Source organism: Heterocephalus glaber, unplaced genomic scaffold (assembly GCF_053883595.1).
Source record: "Heterocephalus glaber isolate CG9 unplaced genomic scaffold, H.glaber_assembly_v1.0 deba00001600, whole genome shotgun sequence".
In the NCBI taxonomy this organism is placed as follows: Eukaryota; Metazoa; Chordata; class Mammalia; order Rodentia; family Bathyergidae; genus Heterocephalus; species Heterocephalus glaber.
Genome location: NW_028258372.1, coordinates 4,568,357 through 4,577,937, shown reverse-complemented (window position 1 = coordinate 4,577,937; position 9,581 = coordinate 4,568,357). Strand labels below are relative to the sequence as shown.

Below are 9,581 nucleotides of genomic sequence, written 5' to 3'. Positions count from 1 at the left end.
ACAGCTTGAAATGTGTTCCCTGCAATGGGGGGATTCTGTGGAGTGAGGTCTGACCCCCTTTCAGGAAACTGGGAAACCGTCTGCCCAATAGCTTCTGTGCCTAACTAAGAAGGAGAGAATGTCTTGTGGGGCAAAGGTTGTTTCCTGTAGCCGGGTTCCCTGGGAGGGAAAACTGGCCCAGAGCCATCTTCAGTCTACTCAGGACCTTCTGCTGGGGTGGGAGTGAAAGGATCCTAGCAGACAGAGGAAAACAGAAGCCCAGGGTAATCAGGAGCAGCAGGCTGAAAGAAAAGGTGCATCACCTACGTCACTGGGACAGGAGGTAGAGAAGCTAGGAGCAACACTAAAGCACCCCTGGACAGCCAGCCTCAAGTGCACACCAGCAGCTCCAGGGACCTGCAATGTACAGGGTCTGGCCCTTGGTTTAATGCTCGGTTGTCACCATCTTGAAATTCTTCCTTCTTCTCCAGCAAGGAGCCTGGAGTTACCATTTTGTGTCAGGCTGTGCATATCATGTAGCTTGTCCTGCATGCCAGGCTGAGCGAGCACGATGCTGGCCAACAATGATGCCAGCTGGGTAAGAACTGCTTTGTCCTTTATCCAGAGACTGGTAGGGTGGAGGAGGAGTAAAGAATGGGAAGTAGAGATGGGGAGCCAGCCTGCTCTCCCATCTAAGGCTTTCTGTCTAAAGAAGGATTGAATTCTAAAGCAAATTCAATATTTTGATTAAAATGTCATTATTGAATCCAGATAGTGTTTGTAACTTAAGGGGTCATAGTTTTGTCTGAAGGTCAACAGAAACATTCTGAGAGTGGATTTTTTTTCCTACTAAAAAAAGCAGACTGGTATTATTTAACGAAATGGCACAGAATAAACAACTAAAAGACTTCACAGTGGATTTAAAAGAAGGTCGGGGTGGATTTGAAACTTTCCAGGTGATTTTATAAGTATTTCCATTAGTAGAAGAAACCATGTTCTTAAACAGATCCGGAAACTTGCTGGAACAGGATTGTGTTTACATAAGATAACTGAAGAAAGAGTTTAGGTAATTACCCAGGTGAAGCCTGGAAATTTACTATTACTATTTCACTGTTAGCTGTTGTATTGGAAAGTTCAGTTCCCACAGAGCAGACTCTGAAACAACTAAAAATGCACATGACTACAGGAAGATGAAATTATATCCTAAAACGAGGCTCTGGGATTACAATATGTATGTATTAGTTTTATTGCACACCATGATTCTGCCGCACAGCTGGGAATAATCATGATGTATGCTTGTTGCTTTGGAACTGAACATGAGTTTTAGCTTGAAGCTCTATAAGCAGTTATTTAATTGTGGTCAGTAACTTTCTGTGACCGGAGTGTCCTGACACATAAAATGTAATGCCTACAGATTGCTTAAGTGGCTAACAGACTTAACTGTCTGAGAGAGAGAATATGAATGAAAACCATTTTCATTCATACTCTAGTTATGTAGTAGGAAAAACAAATTGACAATGAAGTAAGAGGGAAGTTTCCACAGTGCTTTAAGTATTCCAGTTTCATGTGGCACCACATTAGTGACATACTCTGGTCCTCCAGAAGGCTCCTGTATTCCAAAACAGGCACTTGGCCTATGCTATATGAAAGACAACCACACAAAAAGAGAAAAAGACAATTGGTATTGATAGCTATTGCAGTGGACACTTCTTTGTTTTAGTCAGTTTGTGCTGCTATTGTAAAAACCCACATTCTGGATGGCTTTTCAGTAGGAGTTTACTTCTCAAAGTCCTGGAGGCTAGGAGTCCAGGTCCAGTCCTCTGCTCACCCAGAGCCTGGTGAAAGCCTGCCTCCTGGTTTGCACATTTTCATTTTCTCACTGTATACTCCTACGGTGGAGAGTAGAGAGAGGGGATCCAGATTCTTGCCTTTTTTTTTTTTAGGGCACTAATCCTCTTCTCAAGGGCTCCACCCTCATGACCTAAGCACACTTCCCAAAGGCTCCACTTCTAGTGCCATCGCATTGGAGCCTGGGATTCCACATCTGAATGTTAGGGGAACACAAACATCCCATCTATCCATAGTATATTACTTAGGCCTTTCCTTCAGTTGTGCCTTTTGGGAAATTTCTTAGTTTATCATCTATTCGCTAATTACAGCTATAGAAGTAACATGGTCATTTCAGAAACCAATAACTGTGTGGCAGAGCCTGACTTGCTGTTCTCCAAATCTTTTTCTTTTTCTTTATGAGCCAGATTCCATTTTGTGGCCTGCCTCATAGTTTGATGGCTTGAGAGAGTTCTTACTAGGTGCACGCAGGTGGAAGGTGATGTTCAGAAAACCTTCCCTGAACCATCCTCCATGCCTTTCCCTTTCTGCCCACTTGACGTTGATTACATGTTGAACACATCAGAGCTCCAAAGTGGAAAGAACTGGGGCCTAACCATTAATGCTCAGTGGAGACCTGTCTGTCATTCAAGACATTAGCTGGATGAAAAATATGCTTCTATTGGTTTGTGATCATACAGATGCTGTGTTTGTTTTTTTGTAGCAGTTTCGTTATAGAAATCTATGAAAATATCATAAATCATACAGATGCTGTGTTTGTTTTTTTGTAGCAGTTTCGTTACAGAAATCTATGAAAATATCATAAAAGAAAAAATAATAAAAGTTTAAAATTTTTCGAACATACAAAGCCAATTCTAGTTTATAAAATAGTTTTAGGGTTTAATCCATCTATGATACAATACAATGTGATGAGACCAGGAGAAATATTTTTTGGGCAGTTTGGCTCATGAGACAAATTTAGTTCTCATCAATATGTTGATATTACAACTGGAAACAAATGAAATGTCACTGATAAGAGATACCTAGTAATTCAGTAATTCAGAATACTGCAACTTTCTCAAAGCAAAATATTTTTAAAAGCTTGACCTCTTTAGTGCTGGTGTTTTGAAACTAATTTTTAAAAATAAAATTGGGTTGTGCTACAAAAGAATAAAAATCGGATCCATTTTTGGGTTTTACAGCAAAGAACCTGCAACCAAAACATTTTGCCAATAGCGATTGTTAGCAGTCTGATAATTATGGGAATAAATTATGTATATTTCATATGTAGGTAGAATTATGAATAGTCTGATTTTTGTTTATTTTTATGTTATTGGGGATTGAACCCAGAGACTTCTTCCTGAGCCATATCTCCAACTCTTTTTATTTTTTATTCTGAGACAGGGTTTCCCTAGCTCCCTAAATTGCCCAGGCTGGGCTAGAACTTGTGATCTCCCTGTTTTAGCCTTCTAGAGTTCTGGGATTATAGGTGTGCACCACCATGCCTTCAGTCTGTTTATTAATAGTTCACTGCCTGTTGAGAAGTATGGAAAAAGGGGAAGGCAGCATTGGAGGACTTTAAGATGCGTTGTGTGCCTTTATTTTTATATCCCCTGCCCGACTGTGTATGCTCAAATGACAAATTTGGTCTAGATTGGTCAGGCAAAACAAATTTCACTTATAAATAGAAAAAACTAAATTAATGAAAACAATAGACACTTCTTTCTTACTTCTGTCCATAATCCCATCAGATGCGGGTTTCACAGGAGAAAAGATGTGGTCCCAGGTGTACAAATAAAACTCGCTCTCTTTATATTAGGGAATATACTCTGGAAGAAGGGACCTAGAGAAGCAGAGGAGGAAGTGCATGTCAGGAGAAACTCTTCTACAGAGAGAAGCCAGTGGCATCAACAATGGGAGAAAACGACAGGTACCTCAACAAGGCTAGAGCCACAAGGCAGCTTAATATGGGTACTCGGTGGGTGTTTCCCGAAGAGATAAAACATGTTTTTTTGTGGTTTTTTTTCAAACTTGCTTTAAAATTTATGGTGTGATATATGGTAAATTATGGTGTTTTTGGAAAAAGTCTCCATTGCACATATTCTCAGGAGCCATGAACTTCAAAAGAAAGAAAAGGTATGTGGTAGTGAATGCAATAACATCATGGCTTCCCCAAAGTCCATGAAGATAACACTAAAACGGGTGTGATTTTGGAGTGAATCACGGTCCCACGGCAACCTGTGCACACGCGTGGTGAACTGGACCTTCGGCAAGGTGCTCGCGCGATGCAGGGCGGACTTGTCTGCCGGAAGGTCAGGTGCGCTTCTGGGTTTCCACTGACCTGGAGCCCTGCACCCAGGTGCAGGGGTGCGGTCGGGCCCCGCCCACCCGGGCTCCAGGTGCGGCGCGAGCTCCTTAGGGGCCGCGGAGACGCCCGCCAGGCCGCTCGCCCTCGCCGGCAGCCCGGGCCGGAGGAGCCCCTGCCGTCGGGCCTCGGGCGGCCCAGAGAAGCCTGTAACTTCCCGCCTGGGAACGACGGCCCCGCTCCCGGCTCGGGCTGGCTGGGGGATGTTCTCGCGAGAGGAGAGGGGGCGCGGGGCGCCGCGGGTTCGGGGGGCGCAGGGAAGCCTGAGGACAAGGGCCCGACTGGGAGGGGAGCCGCGGCGGCGGGCAGGACCGGGACGCGGGGAAGCCGCTCCCGCCAGTCGGCGAGAGCCAGCTCCTGACGTCAGGAGTTTTCCTTAAAGTCAACAACAAGCCCCGCGGCGGCGGCGAGCACCGAGCGGCGGCCCCGCGCGGAAGGAGGGGGCGCGAGGTGGCGGCGGCGGCGGCGGGGTCCCTCGGGCGAGGCGCGGGCGGCAGAGCCCAGGCCCAGGCCGCAGACCCCTGCCCGCCCCGGCGCCCCGGGCCCGGAGCCCCCGGCCGGCCGGCCGGCCCCCGCCCGAGCGGTGCTTTCTGGTGATGAATTTGTAGCCGATATCCGATTCCCATGTAGAGTCTCCGCCTCCTCCTCCGCCTCCCCCCGCCGCCGCCGCCGCCGCCGCCGCCCTCCTCCTTCCTCCTCCTCCTCCCGCCGCCGCCGCCGCCGCCGCCGCCTCCCGCTCCGGCTCCGGCTCCGCGGCCCGGCCCGGCCGGCTCCCTCCCTCCCTCCCCGGCAGCCCTTCGCCTGCCCGCCCGCCGGCCGCACCGGGCTCCAGGGTGCCAGAGGCTCTGCGGGGTGGGGGGAGGACAGGAGGGGAGGAGGAGGGAGGGGGACCCCCGAGTCGCCCCCTCTCCTCCCCCCGCCCCCCAGCTCCATCCTCCGCCACCGCCCGAGTCGCTGCGGGCCGCCGCCGCCTTTGCAGGTAACAGCCGCCGCCCCCCACTGCCTCCCCTCCCCGCTCGCTCCGCGCCCCTCGCCTCGGCCCGGCCCGGCCCCGGCCCCGGCCCCCTCCCGGGCCCTCTGGGACGGGGGGCGGCGGGTGGGGCGAGGCGAGGCGGGGGCGTCCGGGTTGTCACCGCCAGGGGCGTGGGCGGGGGCTGGGTCACCGGAGCGCCGGGCGTGTGTGTGGGTGGGGAGGCCGGGGGATGCCCGGCGCGGAGGACACGGGCACCCCGCGCTTTCCGGGGGAAGATGGGGGGCGGTGGCGCGCGGGGGGCCGGGGGAGGGGTGTCCCCGGCCTAGCGGTACCGAGGGAGTCTGGGCTGCGTCGGCCCGGCGCCTCTCGGCTCTGCGCACCCCGCGCTCTGGCCCCCGGTCCTTCCGGGGCGCGCGGCCTGGACAGGGGGCGCCGGGCGGCGGCCCGGGGTGGCGACGAGGTTACATAACGCGGTGGCGCTGGGGTCTGCGCGGGTGGGCGCGGCGAGGATGCACCGGCGTCCCCGGGGTCTCCTTCCTCCCCCGGCCGCCGCTGCGCTCGGGAGGAGACGGCGCGGCGGGGTGGGGGGAGTGCGTGTGGGAAGTGGGTAACGAGCCTGTCTGTGTTTTTAATAGTAGTGGGGTTTTGATCCGCTTGGGAGTTGTGTGCTAAGAATAGAAATGTGCGGAAGATGCTGGGTTTGGCTGCTCCGCGGATGCTGTCGCTGCTGGCGGCGGCGGCTCGGGCTGCAAGTAAACAAACCAGCCTCTTCCTCGTCCACCTCCTCCTCCTGCGCATCGGTCTGCATCAGCCATGATGCTGGTGGGGCCCTTCGGAGCCCAAAGTTGCAGTCTCGACGCCCAGGCGGGGGTTACCCCTTGTTTGGGATTTCCCGGGAACCTAGAGTTAAGCTGGAGATACCGAATCTCCTTGGGACCAGCTTTTTCTAGGATCAATATTGACTGTTTATCTTCTGAGAGCAGATAAAATGCTTACCCATAAGTCAAAGCTAGAATACTCACCTTTCGCCATCAAAATAATGTTATGAAAATAAAACTCATTTCGCCAGTGTAGTATTTTGGTTGAACGCACAATGGTTGTTAATTGATAGTTGCCAAATAGAAATTCAACAATGAAACAAACCTATGGATCGATATTAATTTCTAGTAGTAATGAAATGTTCACACTTTGTGCTGTATTAAATTACCTTGAGGCTAAAGGCGTAAAACAATGTGTCAAATCATCAATTTAGACATGTACTCCATATTTGGTAAAACGTGGTCATATTAAATGTTTTTAGTGGAATTATAAATTACTAAACAACCACTGTGTCTCGATTTTGGGTAGAAACTCATTCGTTATATTAGGTTATGTAGTCACTTAAAAAGTTGGAAAAGCCAAAGATGGATTGATCCAATAAAGATGGTTTAGGAAAGGAAGATTAGTCTTCAGAATTTGAGTGTCCTTTGCAAAATATGTATAAATGAGTACAAGTATTCCAGTAGGTGGTTGCCTGAAATGACACAGTTATATGTAGGATTTATAGAGACTTTTTTCTTTTGTAGATATACATGTTTGATTGTACTTAAGGATTTGCCTTTTGTTTTTCTTTTTGGGGTTGAGCAAAATATCTGGCTTGAGCTTCTAATTAAAAGTGAAGGAGAGCATATATCATATGAATGAGACAACACTGGAGTTTGTATGAAAGTAGGTAGAATTTTAGTTTTCAGTTGTAAGTTTGTACTGTTTTTGCAGTATGTTTTCTTACAGAATTTAAAATTAGTCAAAGTTGTTTTATGAAACCATGATTCAAATTCATTTTGTCTCATGCATAGTCTTTCCGTAATGATTAGTGAATTTTTTTCCAACCCCAAATTAATTTTTAGTTTAGTGATCTTGCCACTGATTCTTAGTTTTAAGTTGTCTATGTCAGGGTAAAGGTTCTGCTTTGGATTGTATGTAATTTTATAGCTGTAAAGTATTTTTAAGATAAAGTTTCATTTAGCAAATATTAGAGTGAGCTGTGTTAGGGGCTGGTTTGGGTATAAACATTTAATATTTACATTTCCCTCAACTCAGAAGATCACTGTCACTAGAAAGAATAGGTTCCGGGATCACTGCAAACTGGTTAAACTTACGGGACAGATGTACTTAGTACAGTCTTGTGCAAAGAAGGAAGTTAGGATTTTTAAAACTAGCTTTTGAGTTAAACATAGGGCAATTTCCAACTATTTGGGCATCTTTAAAAAGAGGAACCTGTTTTATAAATTGTTACTGTGGAAGTTTAACTTTTACTTAAACTTTGTATTTTTTTGTGAAAAGATGACTAGTAGCACTTTACTTTGTTATACCATTTAGATCAAGATTTTGGGATGATAAGGCACTTAGAGTTAAGGGTATGTTAATTGAATATTTACCACGATTTGATAGGATCTTGACTTTATATGTGTGATTAAATTTGAAGCATTAAAAGGTGAAATTTAAAACCATTTTAAAGTTAAAGAACAAATCCCAAGAACAAGAGAATCCTTTTCATTTTGTTTTGTCTTGTAATTTGACTTGCATTTTAAAGTTAATGTAAGTTAATGGTGCACATAACTTTTGTGGAAGATTTGTGTTAAAATATTTAAATAATTTTAAGTTGTTCCTTAGCTCCAGATTTCAGCTTGTGGATCAGAGTTCTAAATCCTGGCTTCATGTATCTGATCTTAACAGATATTTTATTATGGTTTTTTACATATGAGGGGTTTCCATTCAGTTTCCAGTTAATGCTAGCCAATGTCTGGCGAGCACTTGGCATGTACCGGGTACTGTTGCATGTTCTTTATGTGTATTAATTCATTTTATCTTCACAACAACCCCTGCTATACTTTTCAAAGTGATTTTTATGTGAGAACAACTTATTAAGGCATTTAAAAGTTCACCTCTTCTAAACTTTTCTAATTCTAAAGCACTTTATCTTTTAGTATTTTCTCTTAAGTTGTGCGTAGTCTTGAGGTTTCACAGTCACAGTGCCAAATTTGGACAATATAGTACAGCAAGTTCCGTAGAATGAAGTTGTCGTAGGATTACTGGGGATTGAATCCAGGGGCACTCTGCCATTGAACTACACCCCTAGTCCTTTTTATTTTTGGGTATAGTTTTCCTTAAGTTGTCCAGGTTGGGGCTCAAACTTGTGACCCTCCTGCCTCAGCCACCCTAGTAGGGATTACAGGCGTGCTTCACCATGCCCCGCTGTTAAAACTTTTTCATTTCAGTTGCTTCAAATGCCAAATTAAATGCTTCAACTGCTTATACATTTTATTGTAGCTTTGTAGTCTTTCATCAAATAAGATGCATATTTACTTCTTCTGCCATGTAATCTTCAAATAGTAGTCTTGACTTATAGATGTTATTTTTCAGTTCTATTTCCTTTTCAGTGCTGTACTTATATGTTAGCTCTTCCAGATAGTTCACGTTTCTAAGTGGGTATATTTTGCTAATATTCTTAGGGGAAAATGAAAAGACTTATTTACTAGATGAAAACACAAGATGTTCAAATGAATATTTTTCTCATTTTTCATATTAAGAAAGTAAGCCTCTGTTATTTGGAGAGATTGGGGGGTGAGGGGCAAGGAAGTACTGTTTTGCCAATGATAGAGTTTAGCCCAGATTTGTCTGAGTTGAATCACTGCTTGATATTTTATCTTCCCAACTAACTTTTGAGGACAGTAACTATGTTTAATCATGGTCCGGTCACCTGCAATGCCAATTATATTTGAAGTGGATACTCAGATTTAAACTCCTGTCATAAATACTAGCAGTGTAAGATCTATAAAGCTAGTTATAGTTCACCTAATACTACACTTCATGGCCAAGGAAAATGAGGCACAGAGAATTTAGGCATCACTCTGGGTGGGGCATAGTTGGGAACAGGAGCACAAGTTTCTTGGTCTGTCCAGTCAGTGCTCTTTCTTCTGTACCCTTGTGATGAACTTTCTTGCGGGATTCCAGATTTACTTGTCAGGTCTCAGTTTAATCCGGGTAAAGTCTGTCAAGCTAATTCTTCCATTTAATGAATGATAGTTCAACTGTATTTATGTGTGTGTATAGATTTTTTCATTTTACCTGTTACTAAGGAGGTTGCCAAAGCAGATTTGAGAAGGGTGGTGTATGTATATTGGAAATATATGGCCAGCTACAATCAAAATTCTTTTAGTAGCAGTCCTCAACATGCTTGTATTACAAGTGCTTTCACATAGGCACAAACAACACCTTACAAGAGAAAAGGAGGGGATAATTTATCAACAGCTTATTCAGTGGTTTAGGTGAAACAAATCTGATAAGCACTTTCCTAGTTGCTTCAAAGTAGAATATTAAATATATCCCCTAGCATAAGCTGCTTATTTGCTTTTTAAGAATGGACATGCTGGTTGAAATGATACTCACATGCTCTAA

At 45.4% G+C, this 9,581-nt stretch overlaps 1 protein-coding gene across 2 annotated transcripts in view; it reads left to right on the top strand.

The window, feature by feature from the left end:
* The first annotated feature begins 4,853 nt into the window (after window positions 1-4,853).
* Akt3 (AKT serine/threonine kinase 3) overlaps window positions 4,854-9,581 on the top strand; it is a 259,832-nt gene continuing 255,104 nt past the window's right edge. The window contains exon 1 of one of the 2 annotated variants that reach the window (XM_004853513.4): window positions 4,854-5,150. The gene's annotated coding sequence lies outside the window, so the exon portion shown is untranslated. The remainder of the gene's footprint in view (window positions 5,151-9,581) is intronic. The other variant, XM_087194057.1, reaches the window with a different exon arrangement.